The following is a 24,489-nucleotide window of genomic DNA, read 5'->3' on the forward strand; positions in this document are numbered from 1 at the left end:
CAAAGAATTTAAGCCACTTGTCTAAAGTCACACTGTTAGTGAAACATGAATAGTGACAAACATTTGTTGAGCCCTTTAGCCAAGTACTTTATATGAATTGTCTCATTTAATTCTTGTAGAAACCTATGAGGTAGGTCCTATTTTTACTCTCATTTGTCCCCATTTAACAGATGAGGATCCTGAGGCTCAGAGAAAGTAAATGACTCACCCAAGGTTGCACACTCGGGGTAGAGCCAGGTACTCTGAGGGCCACCTGCCTCTCCCGCGTCTCCTCAGTGCCATCTTAATCTCTGAATTGCCCTTGACCCTTTCCACTGTATCCCACTGCCTCTTCCTTCAGTGCTTTTGGTGACAACTCTTAGCATACGCCCAGTGTTATGTTCCTCGTGGTTGAAAAAAGAGTAAGTATAAACAGTTACTGCCAGAAATATAAGGAAACAAAATAACTTTACCCCTTTCCTTGTGAGAATCTTGTCCAGATAGAAACAGACTTACTTTGAATTGTTCCAATGTCCAGATACTAAGGAGTCTTACATCAGAGTCGCGACCATGGATAGGCTTCCTCGGTTCCCCTGTTCCACTTTCATTCATGCTAGGTTCTCCCCTTAAGTTTTCATTTACCAGAGCTTAGAGTTAATATCGCTGCACACAGTTGTTCACGAACTTTTTCCCCTCTCTCTTCCAGTGCTTGCCCAAATTCTCAGGGACAATGGTCTCCATCTCTGGATCTCTCTGTCTATCTTTGTGCATCAAAAACAAATGGCATAAGCGCTAATAAGTGCAAAAGTTATACTAGAGATAAATCTTCTAAAAATGAAATTAGAAATCTGAAATAACTAGTGCCATTAACCTCTGAAGCCCTTGAAAACCCAAAAAGTCTTTCAGAATTGCTCCCAAAATTGATACATAGCTTGGAATCATCGTCTAATAAAACTGATTCTTCTCAAGTACTGGTTTGCTCCAAAACAACTAAATCTTTTAATTTGTGCTAGTATTGTAAAAGTGTTATTTCCTTTATTTTCCAGATATATATTTTTAGAGGATAGTGTGAGCTGGTGAAAAGAGCTTAGTTGTTAGACAGTCTTGAGTTAAAATTCAAATATTAGCCATGATGAGTAAATTATTAAATTTAATTTAAGTTAAAATTTTTCTTATGTCTAAAATTAAGGATAATAACATCACCAAAGGTGGTGGAGAGGCTTCAAAGAGATGACACATGAAACTGGGACATACAGGCATCTAGCAAGTAGACATTTCCTTCCTTTCTCCCTGCGTATGTACGTGTCTCACCCAAATGTCCCTTCTACACTTGGGCTAGCATTTCTCTGAAGGAATCAATTCTATCGTAGCCAGTGTTTTCTCTCAGGTGTTTGAGGCTCTTTTTTTTCCTTTCACATCCCATTTTCCATCTATCAATAAGTTCTGTGGGCTTCATTTTCAGAATAGATCCCAAATTCAACTATTTCTTACCCTTCCACAAGGACCATCCTGGACCAAGCCATCAGCATCTCTCATCTGACTGTGTAGTAACTTCCTATCTGGATTCCCTGCTTCCATTCCTGCTCCCCACTATCTACTCTTTGCATGCAGCCAAAGATATTCATTCACCAATTATATCATGTTACTTCTTTGCTCAAAACCTTCCAGGAGCTCCCCATCACTCTTATACGAAAAATCCAGAGTCCTTAGCAAAGCCTCCCGGACCTCTGTGATCTGGCCCCCGCCTACCATTCGCCTACGTCATTCCTGCCTTACTTTGACAGATGCACTGCCCTCAGTACTGTTCTTTGCTGGTGCTGAGCATACTGCTGCCTCAGGGCCTGTATATCTGTTGTTCCCTCTGCCCGAATGCTCCTCCCAGATCTTGAAAGCCTTGCTTTTTCATTTCCCGCCTCAGAAAGGCTGGACCTATTTAAACAGATAACCCTCCAAGACTATTGCTCCTTTTGCTTCTTTATTTTTTCTCATAGCATTTACTCTACCTTGACATTGTAAAACACATACATACATGTATATATTTATTCTGCCTTCCCACCTGAAATGTAATTTCTGTGAAGTTGGCAACTTTGTCTTTTTGGTTTTTTTTTAAAGGTTGGCACCTGAGCTAACAACTGTTACCAATCTTTTTCCTTTTTTCTGCTTTTTCTCCCCAAATCCCCCAGGACACAGCTGTATATTTTAGCTGTAGGTCCTTCTAATTGTGGCATGTGGGACGCTGCCTCCGCGTCGCCTGACCAGCGGTGCCATGTCTGGGCCAGGATCCCAACTGGCAAAACCCTGGGCACCCGAAGTGGAGCTCACGAACTCAACCACTCGGCCACAGGGGCCCCACGACTTCGTTTTACTCTCTTTGTATTGGTAACATCTGGAACAGTATCCGGCATATACCAAGCATTCAAAAATATTTGTTGAGTGAATTAATGAAAAAACCTTTAACTTCCTGCCATCAAATCAGCAAACTCACCTGCCTCCAGAGCCATCCTTTCTCTTCTCCCTCCTTTTAAGTAGAAGAGGTGTTTTTCTTTCTGTCTGAGGTTAATGTCTCTCCTGTGTCCTGCCTCCTCAGTGACCTTGACTTAACCTTTAAATTCAACTCTCCCTGGCTACAGACTCTTTTTCCCAGCAGGCACAAGTCTCTCATCTTAAATAAAAATCAAAGAAGAAAAGAAAATCTTCTGTATCTCCTATCAGCTGCCAGTCTCTCTCTCCTGCTCTTCACAGCCAAACTTTTTGAAATGCTTCTTTACCCTCTTCGTCTTGCCTCACCTCTCATTCATTCTGGTTTTGCTAAAACTCCTTTGAAACAGCTCCCTCCTGCTTTAGTCGCTTTCTTCCCTGAGCTTTTCCAAGACATGATTCTCTTGTTGTTTTTGTCTCCTACTTCCCTGACTGCTACTCTTCCTGTCCCTCCCTCAAATTCTGTGTATCTCAGGGTGCTGATCAGACTTCTTGTTCTACGAGTTCTCCCTTGGTAATCTTACCCATGTCCATAGTTTCAGTTACCACCCAAATCTGCATGCCCAGCTTACATCTCCATCTACTGGGCTCACAGTTTGTGTGACCTAGTGCCTACTTGATCCCCACTTGGATTTTCACAAGCACCTCAAAATAAAGATGTGATCTTCCATCTCCAAACTTGTTTCTCCTCCAGTGTTACATATTTATTTTAGCGAATGGTGTCATCATCCACCCAGTTGTTCATGGATATTATCCTTGGTTTCTCCTTCTCCTTCAAACCCCACCCCCTCCAGCCAATCATCAGGTTCTATTAATTCTACGTATTGGATTGAATTGTGTCCCCTCAAAAGATATGTCCAAATCCTAACCCCTGGTACCTGTGAATGTGGCCTTTTTTGGAAATAGGATCTTTGCAGATATGATTAAGATAAGCATCTCAAGATGAAAACATCCTGGATTTAGGATGCGCCCTAAATCCAATGACTGGTATCTTTATATGAGAAAGGAGAGGAGGAAGGAGAGGGGAATTTGAGACACAGATACAGGGAAGAAGGCCATGTGAAGACACCTGTGAAGATGGAGGGAGTTACTGATTGCTACAGGCCAAGGAACACCAAGCATTGCCAACCCTGCCGACACCTTGATTTCAGACTTCTGGCCTCCAAAACTGTGGAAGAATAAATCCCTGCTGGTTAAAATCCCCAAATTTGTGGTAATTTGTTATGGTAGTCATAGGAAATAGATCTACCTTCTACATATCTTGAAATCCATCCATGTTTCCCCATCGTCAATGTCCCTCACTAGTTCAGACTGTGATTACAACAATCTTGTGCCCTGTCTCTCTGCTGCTAGTCTCAGCCTGTCTTTCTAAAATGCATGAAATGTACTTCACTATTTACAATCTGTGAGTGGTTTGCCAATGACTCCTGAATTAAGTCTAACTGGCTGGTACTGTGGCTTACAGAACTTACAGTTTGCTTATTGTGTAGCCTTATTTCTCACCTCTTCTCAAACTCACCCTTAATTCTATGCTCCAGGCACAGTATTAATTTCTGATATTTATAGGACACTTACTTTGTGCCAGACACTGTTCTAAGAGCTAAGTTTCACAACAACCCTATAAGACAGGAAACAGGCTCCTTTCAGAGTCACAGCCTTTCTTTCTCCTGCCTCTGAGAATTTGCACTTGCTGTTCTTTGCCTAAAATACTCTTACTTTCTCTTCCCTTGTTCTTTGTCCCCTCCCCTCATCTGGATAATTCACACTTAGACTTTAGCTCTCAGCTTATTCAGTACTTTCTCCATGAAGCATTCATTGATCTTCCTAAATCTGGGTTGTGTGTCTCACCCCTACTGCCTATCTCCCCATGACATCCTGCACTTCCCCTATCATAATATAAAACATTTTAATTGCTGTTTACTGGTGTCTTAGTCCATCCAGGCTTTTGTAACAAAATACCACAGACTGGGTAACTTATAAACAACAGAAATTTATTTCTAACAGTTCTGGAGGCTGGAAGTCCGATATCAGGGTGCCAGCATGATGGAGTGAGGGCCCTCTTTCAGGTTGCAGACTTCTCATTGTATCCTCATATGGTAGAAAGGGTAAGCAAGTTCTCTCTGGGGCCCCTTTTATAAGGGCACTAATCCCATTCATGAGGGCTCTAGCCTCAAGGCCTAATCACCTCCTGGAGGCCTCACTTCCTAATACCATCACCTTGGGGGGCAAGATTTCAACATATGAATTTACGGGGGGACACAAACATTCAGACCATAGCAACTAGCCTATATCCCACACTGTATTTTATGTTTAGCCAGCCCTGGTGGTCTAGTGGTTAAGATTCAGCGCTCTCACTGCAGCAGCCCGGGTTTGTTTCCTGGTCAGGGAACCACACCACCCATCTGTTGGTTGTCAGACTGTGGCAGCTGCATGCTGCTGAAAGCTATGCCACTGGTATTTCAAATACCAGCAGGCTTACCCATGGTGGACAGGTTTCAGTGGAGCTTCCAGACTAGACAGACTAGGAGGAAGAACAAGTCCATCCATTTTGGGAAAAAGTGGCCATGAAAACCCTGTGAATAGTAATGGAGCATTGTCTGACACAGCGCCAGAAGGTTGAGAGGATGGTGCAAAAAGACCTGGCAGCGTTCTGCTCTGCTGTACACAGGGAAGCTAGGAGTCAGAATCGACTCAACAATGCTAACAACAAAAATTGTACGTTTCTTGTGGAGACTGTACCTATCTCTTACCATTGTAACCCCATCACCAGAATGTAGCACAGTGCCCCGCACATAGGAGATGCTCAATCAATATATGTTGAGTAAATGAAACAACCTTGAATAAAGGTTGCTACTAGCATTATGTCTCTAACACCAACTAGGGTAGAAAGAAATGTTCCCCCAGACCTGGTTGCCAACCCTCCCCTTCCTCAGAATTCTGATGCATCCTAGGCATTTGCCTGGGCCAGTTCTGAAACATCGTCTCAAGGGAGTTCCCTGAGACCCGTAAGGCCAGTTAAGCCTCACTTCCCTATCACACTCAGCACTTTCCCCAATATAAGACTCTCTGGGTGGTTGTCCTCTCCCATTTTCCTCTGCAATCCTCCCAAATACTTCCTCTTCTTGCTCTGCCCTTTCCCCTGGGTCCTCTGGAACTCCTGCCATTCAAAACTGATTCACCTATATTCTTATCCTTGTAACAAAATACCTCTTCCACCTCCAGGCCTTAAACAGAAAGCTGGTTTCCTTTTAGAATACTACTCTTTCTCCTGCCTCCTTGGGTGGAGGTGGTTATTTGCCTCACCCTTGTGAAAAAGCCTCTCCTTTCAGGTTTATATTTTTCAGCCGTCTACCTCTCTACTTCTGTTGGTTGCTGTCATCTACTAAGCTCCTAGTGATTCTTCTTTCTAGTGTGTGGTCTTTATCTCCATGCGGGTCCCACCATCATCTGGGAGACTTCATTGTCCATTTGGACAGTCCTGTCTTCTATTTCTTGAAGCTTCTCAATTTGATGACCTTTAACACATTATACTTGGTCTATTCTATGACTGTAACTAAGTTTGTCACCATTGGGAGCTGCTCTACCTCATAAATCCTAAATTCAATATCTTCTATTCCTTTAGCTCATCCATTTTCTTGCTAAGAGTCCCCTTCTGACACTTTCTTTCTTAAGCAGACTAGATGTATGGTCCAGCTTTTCACAATCCAACTTTTTACAAACATCTTCGCTCCTTTGTTGTCTTATTTACCTGGCTCAAATCCAGCCTGGGAACAATATAACCATTTACCTTTCAGGTAAATGTGCTCAGGCTTTTGAGTACTTGTTTTGGCTAGAATTTTTTTGGTTGTTTGCGAAAAAAAATCAATTCAAAATAGCTTAGAGAAAAAGAGAGTTTAATGGCGATACCAAGTAGCTCATGAAATGAAACCACAGGAAGGTCAGCTGGGCCTCTGGGACAGCTGGAACTAGAGACTCATGCTGCTAGGAATCACTCTGTCTTTTCTGCTTCTCTCAACAGACTGGTTTTCTCCACACAACAAGAAATAGGCTCAAGCATCATATCCCATCGTTTCAATCCCTAGAAAGTTATTGACTTTTCCCTCTTATTCTGGTTCAGAAAATCCCAAGAGAGGACTCTGGCCTACCCTAGGTCAAGTATTCATGCATGGACCAATTATAACTAGACAAGGTACTTGAGTTGGTAGCCTCCATTAGAACTAGACGGTAGAGACAGGGAAGGAACAGTTCTCCCATGAGGAAGGAGAGTGTCAGGCAAACAAAATAATAGATGGCTACCTCAGAACTGCTGGAGATAGATTAATTGATACCACTATAAATTTATAATATCCAACTTCAGAGGGACCCACAGAACTGTCTGGAAACTCCAGTTGTCCTTAAGGACTTTGTGGAATCTCCTCTGTTCTTACAGCTCCTCAAAATAGAATTTTGAGTCGTTCCATAATCATACTGTATTATTCTTTCAGAACCCTGTAATGTGATTTATCTGGCCTTCGAGATTTGAACTCAGTTATCAAATTTGACCATTTCTAAGTATTGGCTATTATGTAACAGAAGAATTAGGGTTGTCTAAAAGGATTTAAAAACAGCAGTAAAGATGTTTATTTTGGAAAGAGACTATTTTGGAATCAATTGCTTGAAAAATTTCACTGGACCTAACCAGTGGTCTCTGAATTTCTCTCACAACTACCACAATCAAAACAAAAAAACAGCAGCTGGTACCTGTACCTTGCAGACTCCAGAAACACCATGTGTGCTGCTGATACTGCTCCTTAGCAAACACTGGATTCCCTCTAGCCTGTGTGATCCATGGCCACAGCATACAGCTACAACGAGCAGGGATGGGGCCCTGTCAGTTAAATGCCTGGCCTAGAGCAGTACTGACACTACTGATTTAATTTCCAATGGTCCATAATCTAATAGTCCATGATTTGCTTGACTTTTTGGAAAATGCTAAAAAGCATTAGCTTTTTGTTTTATAACATCTAATTTCTAACTTCACATGAACTGTTAGACTTTACAGCTGTTAAGCTCCAGCAGTAAGTTTCCTATAGTCCAAAATATAACTTGAAATGACTAATGATCTCTTTTGAACGCTTTCTGGCTTCTTATTCTGGCTCACTGAGCTATCTTCTGACGTATGACTTGTTTAAAGTAGATTGGTCAACCTGGATGGTGACCTTTCTCTTGGTAAGTTAATACATTTAAGCTGGGTGTCTAATTTATTCAGCGGTTTGTGGGAACTGATCTCCCAGGGCTTTATCACCAGTGGTAAACTTTTAAAACAGAGTTCCTGAACCTGTGCTTAGCCGCATATCAGGCCCAACTCTGTTGTCTACCATAATGCCCTATTACTTGAAGCAACCACTAGCTGGTTTTATGCAAAATCATAACCATTAGAGGTCTTAGAGAAATGCAATTTTTTTGTCTGTATCTTTTATAGGTTGATTTTAATGATGAAGTCCGACTTTTGCTAATCAAACTAAGAGCATATATAACGTCTTCACAATACATTTCCAGGTGAGATAAAACTCATTCATTTAACAAGTACTCAGTGAGTATTTCCTTTGTGCAAGTCTTTGTGGTAGGGGTAATGAGGGATATAAGAAAGTAAAATACATGGTCCCAGGTCCCAATCCAGTTTGGAAGAAAAGATCCCTGTAAATAAAAATGTCAAGTAATCAAGAATTGTATAAATAACAATTTGAGCTGTCACAAACATCAGATGTTCTGATGTGAGTAGTAAGGACAGTAGAGCTGAATTTCTAGGAGAGGAGCGTCACTGTGGGTTAAAATGGTCAGAAATGCTTCACAGAGAAAGTGAGAAATATGCTGGGCTTTGGAAAGGATTAGGAATTGCATGGTGAATTCTATGCGAGAGGAATGGAATGAGCAAAAGCTTAGCTGTTGAAGGTTGGTGTCTGAGTCAGTTTGTCTGGAAGGGAGGTCTGTCCAGGGGAATTGTGAAGGCAAGGTGAAGCTAGGCTATGCTTGTTGCCAATAATGTCAACTGTTGTGCAACTATATTTGTGCAACTGTGAAGACTCATTTTACGTAGGATGAATTTCTTTTTCATCTTAGATGTCCCTGCCATATCACAAGTGCCCAATCTAATGCTTAGACCAAAAGCCTGGAACATGGTGGAGCACAGTATCAAGGTAACAATCCTCTTGTTTTTAATGTTGGTGAGGGGCTTTGTGTAAAGTTTACATGGCTCCAATGTATATAATATATATAAATGTTCGATGGACACTCCCTTTGAAATTTTAGGACTATTCTCAAGTAGGCTAATAATGGGACTCTTTGTGGCTTTTCTGCTTCTTATTGGTAGCTTCATTCACTCACACCACAAATATTTATTGTCCAAGGCATAATATGTACAAGGCATCTCATATACCTTGTGAGATTTAAAGATGAATAAACATGGTTTCTGCACTTAAAAAGCTTATAATCATATAAAAAGAAGACAAATACTCAAAAAAGCTTAAGATAACACTACACATAAAAATGACTAAAAGATGGAGTGTGCTGTGAAAGATCAGAGAAGGAAGAAATTCTATTCAGTTGAGAAAAAACCTTAAAGAATAGGCAGAATTTACTCAGTTGGTAATAGAGGAAAGAATATTTCAGCAAGAGTGAAAAGTAGGAGACAAGTCTTGGCATGGAAAGGCATTGGGAATGTTTGCAAAACTGTGAATTTAACCCAGTTCTTGAGCGGTTTGTTCATGGATAAATGGAAAGCAGGTTTCCAGTTTTTTAATTATGATGTGCCAGTGTTCCACAGGGAAAGACATCGCACAACAATGAAAATAACACTTTCCTTTGTCTTTCAAAGGTAATATTTTCAACAAGCAGACAGTATGGTCCTCTTGACCACACAATTAGTAAAGTTAACCCTGAGATTTTCATGAGCAACCATGAAAGCACACACATGGCACAATATTATTATAGATTACTGTCAGCCTATTTTAGTCAGAAAGATACTTAATTTAAGTATTTAAAAGACAGAAGTCCCAATGCTTCACAATAATTTTTTCTTCTAACAGAGAAAGCTCAAAATTGGTTTTTCTAGAGCATCTTTAGGGAAATACTACTAAACAATAAAAAGGAATTAACCACTGATACACGCAATAACACAGATGACTCGAAATAATTACACTGAGTGAAAGAAACCAGAATTTAAAAAGAGTAAATCCTGGAGCCAGCCCCGGTGGCCTAGTGGTTAAGTTTGGTGCGTTCCACTTTGGTGGCCTGGGTTTGACTTCTGGGCATGGGCCTACACCACTTGTCTGTTAGTGGCCATGCTGTGTTGGTGGCTCACATACAAAAAGAGGAAGATTGGCAGCAGATGTTCACTCAGGGAGAAACTTCCTCAGGAAAAATAGAAAGTAAATACTGTATGATCTCATTCATATAAAACTCTAGAAAATGCAAACTAATCTATAGATATAGAAAGCTGAGGTTGGGGGCTGGGAAGGGTGGGAGGGAGGGATTACAGAAGGGCATGAGGAGACTTTTTGGGGTGATGGATATGTTCACTACTTTGTGATGATTTCACAGCTGTGTACATTTTAAATAGGAGCAGATTATTATATGTAAATCATTGTATGTAAACTGTTTTTGAAAAAAATACTTCCTTTTGAGGACCATCAGCTTCACCTTTTATACCATTATGTCAAATCTGAGTAAAAGATTAGTGTAAAATTTTAATAATATCAGTGTGTGTGTTTTTAATTTCTGGACCAGATAAGATAATTATGATGATAAAGAAAAAAGTACTTGTATAATCAGTTATAAACTATTATAGTTAAATGATTAAGTACCTTGCATAAGGTAAAATGGTCCACAATATTTTATTTCAATAGATCGAAATTGCTTGACTTAATTAGAGAAGAAATACTAGGGAATATTTAAATTCAAAGTATAAGTAGATAATGGAATAAATAGTCCTGTTACTACGTCATGCAATAATGTAAAACCAGGTCATTCATTGAGAGAGAAAATTTAATTTTAATCAAGCTCTTTATTTAGACGTAAACTGTAGAGACAACATTGCCATCTAGTTGTTGAATACTGAGTACATTGTTGAACCATTCTCCACAGTGTTAAATTTCTCTTTTATGTAGCTATTCAAGGAACATACAGAAGGCCCCAACTAATTACATTTCCTTCCTATTACACACACACACACACACACACACACACACACACTACAAAAAAGCAAAACAAAAGCCAGCTTGATCACTGCCCTAAGCAGATTAGTCTAGCCAGGGAAACAAACACCTCAACATTTCAATACAGTGTAGTGGGTGCTATGTGAGCAGACGCACAGAAACTGTGTAAGCTCCGAAGAGAACCAGGAGCAGTTACAGATTTAGGGAAGACTAGTGGGAAGAAGTTTATCTAAATTGAAAGCATTGAGTAAGAGGAAAGAAGTGATGAAATAATGTTTAGAGAGGTAAGGAAAGATGAGATTCTCCGTGCCCTGTAAACTATTTTATTCTGGAAGCAATGAGAAGCTTTTGAAGGATTTTAAGCCAAGGAATGAATTAATTAGATTTGTATTTTAGAAATAATATTCTGGGTGCAGTATGGAGAATAGATTAAAAGGAGATAAGATTAGAGGCAGGGAGAGGTTGTTAGAGTAATTTAGGCAAGAGATGATCATACTAAACTAGGATTATAAACATGGAAATGCAGAGAAGTGGGTGGATTTGAAAGATGTCTCACAGACATAATAAATATGACTTGCTGAAAGCCAACTGTGGAGAATTAGGAAGAGGGAAACACCAAAGATGACTTCCATGTTTCTGACTTGACAGCTGAGCAGATAGAAGTGCCCAAAACGTGGAGGAGCAGGTTTTGAAGAAAAGATTATAAAATTCAATTTTAGCTCTTGTTAAGTTGGAGGCATTCATGGTACATCCAAGCTTACATATCTATTTGACAACTGGATATGTGGTATGATGTTGAGTAGAGAGATCTGGAATTCTTTGGCACATAGGTTATCACTGATACCATGGGAGAAGACAAAAGACACACTGGATGTATTTCAGGAAATGTGCATAGAATGAAAATAGACATGCACATAGAGTGGAAGTAAGATGAACAGAAAAAGCTGAGAAGGAATAGCCAAGGAGGCTCCCTGCCTTCTCACTCCCACCTCAGGCGGGCAGAACTTACTGTTGCTCCCTTGGGGTCCCACTGTTTTCCATCTATGCATCCATCTATCAAGGTACCCCTCATCTGTCATTGAATATATTCATCTTCATCTCTCCTTCTACTAAACCGTAAGGATCTTAAGTCAAGGGTCACGTCATATTCATCATTAGGTTCCCAGGACTCAGCACAGTGCCTGGCAGATAGTCTTTAACAAGACATTTATGAAAGAATTAATGATTGGAAAAAATTGATTGAGTACTTTTTCTGTTTTAGGCACTTTACATACAAGGTCTATTATACACTCATGATGTATTAAGACTCAGAAAAGTTATGTGAATTGCCCAAGAAGCTTCCAGGATTCAGACCCAAGACTTACAAGTCCATGCTTTTCCCACTATATCAAAAGACTCTCTCCACTCTCTCCAAAAGGCTGGTGAATGAAGTCTCTCTCTTACAAAAGCAGGAAAAAAGGGATTGCATCTATGTAAAGCACAGATAGTGATCCTTATGGTAAAGAGGGTGCAAACCCATAGAGAAAAGTCTTTGGGTTCTGTCTTCTGGGATGTCTGCTGCATGCAATACCTACCAGAGAGTGTGGCCAACCAGTGGCTGCTTGTCTTAAACCATAAGGAAGTCCAACAGAGTCTAGGCCAAATCCTACCACACTCAGCATTTTGCACAGCTGCCCTACAAGGATCTAGCATTACCACTATACCGAGGATCTAGAAACACTCCTACAAAGGTAAGATCAAACACTGCCTGGGACCCTGAGTTTATCAGTTTTGTTCAAAACAACTGGGCCAAAAGCCAACAAACTATAATTCCATCCAAACTTTTCATTGCTGATCTACGTGGTCACTGCTCAGAAGGCAGCCCTCTTACCCATCTCATTTCTGGTATCCAAACTGCTGTGTACCCGATAGCGTGTCCTCTTGACTCCTCATCCCCACCTTTCCCATAATATCCTCCCTCACTCCTTTCCGGTGTGGGCTTTGGCAACCTATTCCATGATAAATAAACTCACCTATACCCACAACGTTTTTGAATGTCTTCTATTTCCTTGAGCACTTTCTCAAAGATACTACTTCTTTTGCAGTTTCCTCAAACTCTATGTGCCACAAGGCTTGGAATTGGTGTCACCTTTTTTTGTCCCACAGCCGCTTCCAAACCATGTCACTCTCCTGTAAAAACTTTCATTCCTTTGAAGTTCATTCCATCCAATTTTACCACTCTTTACCTTGCTTTGTCCCTACAATCCATTAACTTCTGGATCATTCCTTTACAATAACATTATACCTGGATTATGTTAATCCTTTAAACCTCAGTTCACTTCATCATTTCCTAGGAGATTTCAACATTCATATGGATGGTCTGTCGAACACCCAAGCATCACAATTCCGCGGCCACTTCAACCTCATTCCCTTGGCCACACTCTACTTGTTATGAAGTAGCTCTGAGTGATTTCAATACCCTTATCCTTCCATCCATATTACCCCAGTATGCCTGATTCACAATCTCATCAAGACTTCCTTTCTTGTAATATTGCCTTTTCCCTAGCTTATTCTTGGTCACACTTCCTTTCATATCTGAGCTGGATCTCTTAATTGGTCGTATGATCTGTTCTCTCACCAGTTCTTTCAAGCCCTCTCCGTGTTTTTCCTTCCCTGGTATTTCTCTTCTAACTTACATTTCTAGAACAGTGCTATATTCTGCTTGGCACCAATGCCCTCAACTCCTTTCATCCTTGTGTTTCTCCTCTATCTGTCGTCCAACTCACAATTCTGAATCAGTCCTATAATATGCCTGGTCCTATAAGTCATTCAGCTGAGGTACTAGAAACAATCATAAAACCACTACACTTTCATGATTTCCAAACTCAGTTTGGTGGTGAACACTGTTCATTGTCTTTAGTCGGTTGTGTCTTCCACACTATCTCCATTCTCTCCCAACCCCCCAAACTAATCTTCTACCCCCTCCTAATTCATAAATAACGTCAGCTATTACTTCCTACTTCACAAAAAATACTTAGACCATCTAGTATAAACCTCTCCCGTCACAGCTATAAACTTACTTGTAACTATTCCCTTACCTCCTCTTAGTTTCTGAGAAAAGGTATCTTTTCCAAGGCCCACCTTTTGTATCTCCTTTGGGACCTGGCTCCATAAATTTTTTCCCTCCTTCTCTACAGGTTCCTTTCACTCAAGTTACAGTCTTGCTCAAATCTCTCAAATATCATGACCCCTCTTTTTCCACTTTTTCTCCTTCTGCTTTCTGCCCTCCATCTCGTTGAAAGCTTTTTAAAAAATTGGCATTCTCTTGAAATCTCTCTGTCTTCACCTTCCATTCACTGTCCAACTCATTTCCTGGCTTCAATTCCCACTACTCTGTGGAAAGCAGTTTTGTTAAGTTGATGAAGGACTTCCTAATTGCAAAATCTAATAAACATTAGAATTCGTGAGTTTATAATAGTTTTCAGTAATGGTAATGTTTTCCCTCATTTTACTCAGAAGGAGTTACTCTGTGGCCTAAAGTATAACATCGTAGTTGGGGTGAATGGTAAGTGGAGATGGACCCTATTTTCTTGGTTTCTAATTATAATACTTTAGCAAGACAGACTGACAATCTCTAATAATCAACACATCTATAACCTACAGCTCTTGGCCACTTTACTACTTGCATCTTATCCACTGGAGTGGTTTCTTTCGCAGGACACTGTATTTCACTTAAGGGTATACAGGGATGGTAGTTTCTAATTCATGGAACTGGCAAATGATCTTACACACTTATCTTCACCATCTTAAAGATCCACTTTCCCATTGTAAAAGGAATTCCAAATGCCAGCATAACCAGGAGTTACGGAAAAGAAAAGTTTGAAACATAAAGCAGTGTCAGAATAAAGTATGTTGTATGTAACAAAAGGGATAAACAAATACTGACTAAAAATGCAGTTTAGAAAATACCCATTTTTTTACTTCAACAATTCTTTCTTCTAAGGAAGTTCTAAATAGCACAAGGCATTTAACTTCGGTAATAGCTCTCTAGTTGAAATAATGGGATCCAGGAACATAGAGTGGTTTAGTTTGCCTTGAAATGAAAAACCTGGGTTCAAGTTCCTGCTCTGACATCTACAGTTCTGTGACCTTGAACATCCAGCTAATAATGGGAGGAGTGACACAGGGAAAGACACACACGGCTTCTTTGACCTGGCCTTCTACTACTGGCTGGGTGCCCTGTAGCAAGTTGTTTAACATCTCTGTAAAGAAGGGATAGCACCTACAGAGGAGCACTTTGGAAATTACGAAGGTAACAATGTTTAGATATTACTGAGCCTCTTTTCCTCCTGAAAAATTATGTTACACATCCTGGTAATGCTCCCTCCTGCTTTTCATTCTCTCACTATTCTTGATAAATCAGTAAAAGTGCCCTTGACCTTTTGGGAGAATATAGAAACAAAAGCAGCATTTGTTTCAATTGTAGATTCTCTACTTTCTGAGTGAATTAGTATTATCCAGTATTTTTTGTCCACCTACTTTTTCAGTGAGGAATAAAAAATTAAATTGTTTTACTTTTTTAACTTTAAAAAGGTATCCCATATAGACCCAAAATTAACAAAAACACCAAATCTTAATATTTTGCCACATTATCTCAAACATGTTTTTTAAGAAATAAAAATTAATAGGCCACCTATGTGCCTCTCCCTCCTCTAAAGAGAACCACTGGCCTGAATTTTGTGTCTGTAATTCTCAAGCTGTTTTCAAACTTTTACTTTATGTGAATATATCCATAAACCATACTTAGTGTTGTTTTACATTTTTAAAAAATTTATGTACAAGAAATACGATATGATGCCATTTAACTTGCTTTTTTTTGATCACCACTGTTTGGGAGGGTAATCCTTGATTCACTTAATGCTAGTTTATTTGTTCTAACTGTATAGCATTCCATTAAATGAACATAGCACAATTTATCCATTCTTATGTTACAGACATTTTATTTCCAAATTTCATTATTATAAACAATACTGCGATGAACATTCTTTGACGTCTCTCTGGCAAATGTGTAGGAATGTTTACAGGACATATCTATATATCTATATCTATATCTATATCTATATCTATATCGCCTAGTGGGAATTGCTGGTTCATAGGATACGCACGTTTAATTTTAGTAAGTGAATATTGCCAATTGCCCTCATAATGATTATACCAATTTATACTCCCAGAGACAGTGCCTGAGGGTTCCCATGTTTTTTTCAACATCCTTGCCAACATTTGATATTCAGACTTTTAAAATGTTACCAACTTGATAGATGTGAATTATAGTATCTTGCTTTTGACCCTGTTGAGTCCAATACTAGAAAAACTTTGATTCCTCAACACCATTATCTTCTCCTTTCCTAGCTTTTTGACTATTTCTTGGTCTCTTTTGCTAGCTTCTCCTCCTCTACCTCCTTCTCTTGGTATTTGCGAGTCATCATCTTTGTTCATTCTCTTTGAGCAGTCTTGTCCAAGCCACACCACTCACAACTCACTCTTCAAGTCATTTCTCTTCTAAGTTCCAGACCCATATACCTAGCTGCCTACTACACATCTTAAGGGACTTACTTTTGTCCCATAAGCACCTAAAATTCATGTCTTAAAAAACCCTCTTTTCTCCTCAGTCTCTTCTTCCTAATTCTTACTCTCTTAATCACACAAAGACAGTTTTAGACCAAAACTCTGGACATCATTGTTAACTTTAACTTCCCTGTGCACTGCCCTCCTCCCTCCAACAGAGTCAGCTGATCTAGGTCCTACCTTCTTAACATCTCATGAATCCCTGCTCTCCTCTCCATACTTACTGTGTTTGTCCTTACCACTTCTTGCCAGAGGTTATATTGATCAGAAGCAAGCACTTTGGCGTTAGACATACCTGTGCTTGAAAGCAGATCTTTATCACTTACAAGCTGTGTGACCATGGGCCAATTATGATCCTCAAGTTTTCTATTAAATGGAATGATGACTGTCTCATGTGGCTTTTTCAAGGCTGAAATGAACTAACTACAATAATTGCTTACTACATTGCCTGGCACATAGTAAGAGCTCAGCGAATGATAGCCATTATTCATTAGCTCAACTTGAGTCTCCTGGTTAGTCTTGGTGCCTCCAACCTTGCTCCCCATCCACACCATCACATTGCTAAAAAAATTCTCTTAAACACTTATCATCCTCCCCTAATTCTTCAATAACTGTCCTTTGCTTACACAAAGCCAAATCTAGTCTTTTAGTGTCATCTAAGTCTCCCTCTACTCTGAGCCTCAGCTCCATTCCCTAGATTCTGTTCACACTAGTTTACATAAAGTCCCTGAATACACTACAGTCATGTGTCACTTAACGATGACGACACATTCTGAGAAAAGCATTATTAGATGACTTCATTGTTGTGGGAATATCACAGAGTGTACTTACACAGACCTAGATGGTTTAGCCTACTATACACTTAGGCTATATGGTACTAATGTCTTGGGACCACCGTCTATATGCAGTCTGTTGACCGAAATGTCGTTATGCAGCGCATGATAGTATATCTTGTTTCATGTATCTGTGCCTCTAGGCCCATGCTATCTTTTGTCTGTCTAGGCAACTCATCTTTATCTTTCCAGACTCAAGTGAACATTCTTTCTGTTAAACTTTCCTAGTCCATCCAAACAGAAATGAGTACTGACTCCTAGGGGTTTACAGATCGCTGTTGGAATCATTTCTTGATTTGTCTGTCTCCTTTACTAGCCTGTGAAAAATAAGAGAGCGAGGACCATGTCATATATCCCCAATATGAAGCATAGTTCCTGGAGGTGGTAGGCATTCAATAACTACCGAGAGGAAGGAAGGACACCGGGACTGGCCTTATTTCACATCTTCTAAATAATTTTAAACAGCAGAATCAAGAAATCTGCCAAGTTCACTAAGACGAGTTATAGTTTCCATGAATGTCAAAATGATGATGGAGGATGGAGGTATTACAGGTGGTTTTCTGTGTAAAAAGGCAAAATAGTGTAAAGAACTAGCACATATAAAGTACTAGGAAAAAATAAAAATTTGAGCTGCTAGTACCTAGGAAAAGACTATAAACCATTTCCTGAATATGCTGGCCCAAAGTACTGCATAGGGAAATAAAGATAATCACGTAGAGTACTGACAACTAAACAGAAAAGGACATCCTTTTGCTAATAGTACTGATATTTATAATGAATGCTTACTATGTGTCAGGCCTTGTGGGAATTATGTTATATGCAGTATGTTACTTAATCCTTCCAACAGCTACATGCACTAGGAATTCTTAGTATCTTGCCTAAGGGAGCTGAGCCAGGATTTAAACCTAGTTCTGTCTGACTTAAAATCGCGTGTTTTAACTACATCATACTATTGTTGTACCAAGCCACAATAATTTAGTATTTAGCCACAAAGATTAGAGAAGAGTACTAAAGCATAAGGAAAGCCTTCTATTCGAAAGGCTAAAACAATTAAGACCCTCCAGGTTGCAAAGGTGAGAAAATCATCCATGTCTATAAACTTGAGAATGGTGATGAACAGTGTCAACACAACCAGACTCATTTATCAAATTCTTTAACCCGTCAAGAACAAACTAGATAGAATTGAGGGTTAGTCTCTAAAACAATCCTTATTGTATTAAAGAAAAATATTAGAATGGACAGATTAGGGAGATCTATACAGAATGTTATTTCAACAGATCTCATAAAGCAGGTTTTAGTTTGAAATATGATTTTGTAGCATGTAAATCTCCTTTCCAGATTCTTTATTAACAGGCCAACATGTAGCTTCGGGTTGTCCTAAAAATCACGGTTCCTTTCACATGTGAGATTTGTAACAGCAATTCACTCGTTTATGGAAAATGCAGTCTTTGGGGGAGAAAAAAACATATACTTGATTGGGGGTTAGGTGCGCATGCATTTTCAGGGAGTCGTATCTACCACCTATACTTGTTTAAAAGCCTGCCACACTGTGCTTTGCTTTGGTACTCATCCACTCAAAAACTCAAGCATCTGCTATGGCAATTATGTTTTAAAAGTTGCCTCAATGGAGACAAGTTACCATGACATCTAATAAAACTAGGAAGAGGTGGTTCTTTTTCTTTGAATCCCAGCATCTAAGGTAGTCTAGTTTAGCAGCATGATTAAAGTAGAGAAAAGCATGGACTTAAAAATAACCAGAAAGCTCTTGACAGAAACTTCAGATACAAGTTCTTCCCCTCAATGTAAGATGGGGTAAACTTTTTTTACTTATGTAGTTGCTTGCCCCTCTCTTTGAGGGAAAAAACCCCAATATTATAAAATATTTAAAACTTCTTCCTCATCAAGGACAGTGGTTCTCAACTTTGGATGCACCTTAAAGTCACCAGGGTAGTCTTTGAAAAAAAGAAAGGACAGGACCAATGCCCAGGCCTGACTCTTGATCATTTAAAGTAGAATCTTTGCAGGTGGGCCTGGGCATTGAGGTTTGCGTGTTATTTAAATAGTTCCCCTGGGTTTCTAATATACAAACAGGGTTGAGTTTATGACTTGAAAGGAGTCAATTTTGCCTATCCTAAGTAGAGAAGGTTAACTGTGGACCACAGCTATTCATTGCGATAAACACTGACTGTAGGTCAAGTGTCTAGAAATAATCATTACAGATTCCTATCTAGTGTCTCCTTTGATTAAAAGTGGAGATACTAGGCTGTAGAAAACACAGCTTGCCAGGTAGGCGGTGTGTGTTACCAGCCCCTTCATACTGTTTGATGAAAAACTACTACTGAGTGACAATCTTTGTAGTAACTTACTTCCACTGGATATGATGTTACCTGGGTGGCTGGTTGCTAAAGACATGAAGGATGAGTAGAGTCACTGGCAACTAAAGCCACAATGAAGAGGCAACTGAGAAAGTGAGAGGATGGTCCTCCAGTCATCTGCTTCCTACAAAGCCCGTCACAACCATTCCTCTGACAAACTACAGAAAAGAATCCAAAAACTAGATGTAAGAAATCCATTCAACATATTTAAAATATAATGGATCTGTGCTATTTTGAGGAAATTCCCTCTCAGAACAGGAACAAGACAAGGGTGCCCACTTTCACCACTCTTATTCAACATCGTACTGGAGGTTTTGGCCAGAGCAATTCGGCAGGAAAAAGAAATAAAAGGAATCCAAATAGGCAACAAAGAAGTAAAACTCTCGCTGTTTGCAGACGACATGATCTTATATATAGAAAACCCCAAAGAATCCATAGAAAAACTATTAGAAACAATCAACAACTACAGCAAAGTTGCAGGGTTTAAATCAACATACATAAATCAGTAGTATTTCTATATGCTAACAATGAACTAACAGAAAAAGATCTTAAGAACTCAATCCCATTCACGATCCCAACAAAAAGAATAAAATACCTTGGGATAAATTTAACCAAGGAAGTGAAAGATCTATACAACGAAAACTACAAGACCTTCTTGAAAGAAATTGACGACAACATAAAGAGATGGAAAGACATTCCATGCACATGGATTGGAAGAATAAACATAGTTAAAATGTCCATACTACCTAAAGCAATCTACAGATTCAACGTTATCCCAATCAGAATTCCAATGTCATTCTTTACAGAAATTGAACAAAGAATCCTAAAATTCATATGGGGCAACAAAAGACCCCGAATTGCTAAAGCAATCCTGAGAAAGAAGAACAAAGCTGGTGGCATCACAATCCCTGACTTCAAAACATACTACAAAGCTACAGTAATCAAAACAGCATGGTACTGGTACAAAAACAGGTGCACAGACCAATGGAACAGAATTGAAAGCCCAGAAATAAAACCACACATCTATGGACAGCTAATCTTTGACAAAGGAGCTGAGGGCCTACAATGGAGGAAAGAAAGTCTCTTCAACAAATGGTGCTGGGTAAACTGGACAGCCACATGTAAAAGAATGAACATCAACCATTCTTTTTCACCATTTACTAAAATAAACTCAAAATGGATCAAAGACCTAAAGATTAGGCCTGAAACAATAATTCTAGAAGACAATATCGGCAGTACACTCTTTTGACATCAGCTTCAAAAGAATCTTTTCGGACACCATAACCCCTCACATGAGGGAAACAATAGAAAGAATAAACAAATGGGACTTCATCAGACTAAAGAGCTTCTTCAAGGCAAGGGAAAACAGGATTGAAACAAAAAAAAACAGCCCACTAATTGGGAAAAAATATTCACAAGTTATTTATCTGACAATGGGTTAATCTCCATAATATACAAAGAACTCACACAACTCAACAATAAAAAATCAAACAACCCAATTACAAAATGGGCAGGGGGCATGAACAGACATTTCTCCAAAGAAGATATACGGATGGCCAATAGACACATGAAAAGATGCTCATCATCACTAATCATCAGGGAAATGCAAATCAAAACTACACTAAGATATCACCTTACACCTGTTAGAATGGCAAAAATATCCAAAACCAAGAGTGACAAATGTTGGAGAGGCTGTGGAGAAAGGAGAACCCTCATACACTTTTGGTGGGAATGCAAACTGGTGCAGCCACTATGGAAAACAGTATGGAGATTCCTCAAAAAGTTAAGAATAGACATACCTTATGACCCAGCCATCCCACTACTGGGTATCCATCCTAAGAACCTGAAATCAGCAATTCCAAAAGTTCCATGCACCCCTATGTTCATCGCAGCATTATTCACGATAGCCAAGTCATGGAACCAACCTAAGTGCCCAGCAACTGATGATTGGATAAAGAAGATGTGGTATATATATATATATATATATATATATATATATATATATATATATACATACACACACACACACACACACACACACACACACACAATGGAATACTACTCAGCCATAAAAAAGGACAAAGTCGTCCCATTCACAACAACATGGATAGACCTTGAGGGTATTATGTTGAGTGAAATAAGCCAGACAGAGAAAGACGAACTCTGTATGACTCCACTCATAGGTGATAGTTAACATATGGACAAAGAGAACTGATTGGTGGTTGCCAGGGGAAAGGGGGGTGGGGGGAGGGCACTAGGGGTGAAGTGGTGTACCTACAACATGACTAATAATGATGTACAACTGTAATTTTACAAGGATGTTAACTTTCATAACCTTAATTAAAAAAAAAGGAAAAAATGGAAAAGAAAAAAAAGAAATCCATTCAACATATTTAAAATATAATGGATCTGTGCTATTTTGAGGAAATTCCTTAAGACCAACAGAGAAGGACAAGGGGCAAATATAGGGAGTACTCTAAGTCAACAGATAAGGGATAAAAAATTTGTGAGCCTTTGCAGGTGACCTGAAAATTAATAGTACTTTATTGCTATTTTCTACAATCTGTAGGGCAATATTAATATCACAGCAAATTTAACAAATATTTGAATATCTACTATGTACTCTCCTAGTCACTATAGCTTTATACTAAAATGTACCCAGTGTAAATCCTTAAGATTTCATATATCACATTAGAAATGGATTTACATGAGTCTGAACCAAAGCATTAATCATTTAACTTCATATTATAATTAGACATTTCTCCAAACAAAAAGCATCCTAGCAGTTGAGTGAAAAATGTTATGTGAAATGGAATTCTTGAAATAAGAACTGGGCTCTGGGAATAAAACTTTTAAGTTATTTTAAAAATTACAAGTGAAGTGGTTGGCTTATGCTTAGGTCCTTTTCAATGAAGATCTGAGCAAATAATGTCAACAGTACACCACCAGCTGAATGTTTCTGAATACTTCTATTACTGTCCTAATAGACAGAAGGGACTAATTAGTATCTAGTATTCCAAAGTTCAGAATTTAAAGGGGAAGAATCTGGGAGATAGGTTTGTTATCTACTTCTTTAAATGGCCCCCTTTTCATTTTAAAGATATCAACCAGCATTAGGACAACTTGAAGGCAAATTAGTTCAAAAGAAAGATGAGGTGGTAGCTAATTTAGTTATTCATTATTAATGAAGAAACACCAGAGTTTTCGGAGAACACTTTAGAAAAGCCAGTTCCTATGCCAGTTGTGATGCGCCATCAAGCATTAGACAGCGGACTCAATAAACTGGTAGATCAAAGTAAAGAAGTGGTAAGTTTATAGAAGCTCACTGTTGGGCAACTACGGTAGATTGGAAAGACAGCCGTAGAACAGTACAGAGAGGCTTCTTGTTTGTTAGACAACGCACAGGTAACTAAACCTAGAAGGTAAAGGTAATTAGCTGAAAGCAAGCCACGGGATCCAGGACATATTCCAAAAATCTCTTCATTCCAATCTTGTTTCTAAATGAGAAGATAATTTGTACTTATTGAGGTCAAGCTGAAGATGTAGCAATAGCAGAAATCTTTATATCACATATAAGAAAATTTCCATCATATATTCATCACCACCAATCTTTCTCCAGTTAGGAAGAATTGTACCACTTGTATGAATTAATACAGACCCTTAAAATAGACACAAAGAAAGGCCTGATAAGAAAATGTAAGAACTATTATAGTTCTGTAAGAACTATAGAGTAGTAAAGAACAAGAGTAGTAAATATAAAGAAAAACTATAATTCTGTAAGAATTATAGTCTTGTTAGATTGCCAAGTATCAACTTTACTTTTGCTACAAGCAGCCTTGAAACAAAGTCTATATTGTTTTTGGCACACATAACTCTGTAAAGAGCACTGAATATTAAGATTCCAAGCTTGTCTATGTTTGACAATTTAGTAAAAGTTCTCATTTAAATACTACCAATTTTTTCTTTCTTCTGGCTACAGTCCCAAGATGGCATTGCTTCAAAGGCAACTGGATAAACAAAGGCTGGAAACTTTTAGACCCTCTTTCCTATTACATACTGCTCCCTTTCCTTCTGCCCATTTTTATGACACCATGAGAAGGGGGCATGTTCTGACGGAGGTAGCAGTGTTAAATAGGCTGTATAACTCACAGTATGTAACCAACAATCCTGCTTTATCGAAGTAAGTGCATTCTTTTCTCCAAAACCTCCTGCACACTATCAATACTTTTATTTCAACATCCATCTTGTAGACTGCATACTGAAACGCGAAAAGTGCAATTCAATAAATAACCTTTTCCAAAAATGTTTTATTGCTGCAAGTTGTGAGATTTCCAACCATTAAAATTGGAACAAAACTTAAGCTTTCAGCTCCCTATGTAATGCAACACAGCCATTCATTCCATGGGGTTTTGTTTTCAATTTAGGTTTAGCAGTGGATTCAGCAAAGTTTAGATGATAGCAGAATGGTATCAAGAAACTTTGCAACCTGAAGTGGAGCATGAGCTAGAACAGAAAGACTACCTTCCATCCATCCGAAAGGTCAGTCTTCCTTTGAATTCTCTTAAGAATAATTTCAAAATTTAAGGCTGGTAATCACTAAGACAAATACATACGCATCTTGTAAGAAAATCCAACACTTCACATTTTATGTTTTTCCAAACAGAAGCTACATACGGCAACTGAAGTATTCCTAGAGATTGTGCAGAAGAGACTGCCCTGAATTTATCACAGCCTACCTGAATCTAGACCACAATTTTCCGGCCTCTTCTTAATCACAGCTTTAATTCCACAGCTCTAATAGCAATAAAATTATTGCTATTGTGAAAAACAAGGGCCTGATAAAACCCACAGAACAACTACTCACTTATATTGGGACTATTTTTAGTCATGCTATTATAGATCACACTGTATTTTTGTGCATAATAAACAGACACAGGAAAACGCTGAAAATGTATGACTCAACTATCTAATTAAAGCTGAATAAACTAACCTAGTCAGATTTTCATTTTTAAATGAGAAATGACAAGA

The 24,489-nt window shown here is 38.9% G+C and overlaps 1 long non-coding RNA gene across 1 annotated transcript; it reads left to right on the plus strand.

The window, feature by feature from the left end:
- Positions 1-14,809: 14,809 nt before the first annotated feature.
- Positions 14,810-24,450, plus strand: LOC106782875 (uncharacterized). Its single transcript, XR_002806496.2, has 3 exons — positions 14,810-14,940; positions 23,886-24,000; positions 24,125-24,450. It is a non-coding gene; the product is annotated as an uncharacterized lncRNA (long non-coding RNA).
- Positions 24,451-24,489: the final 39 nt, after the last annotated feature.

Source organism: Equus caballus, chromosome 2 (assembly GCF_041296265.1).
Source record: "Equus caballus isolate H_3958 breed thoroughbred chromosome 2, TB-T2T, whole genome shotgun sequence".
Lineage (NCBI taxonomy): Eukaryota > Metazoa > Chordata > Mammalia > Perissodactyla > Equidae > Equus > Equus caballus.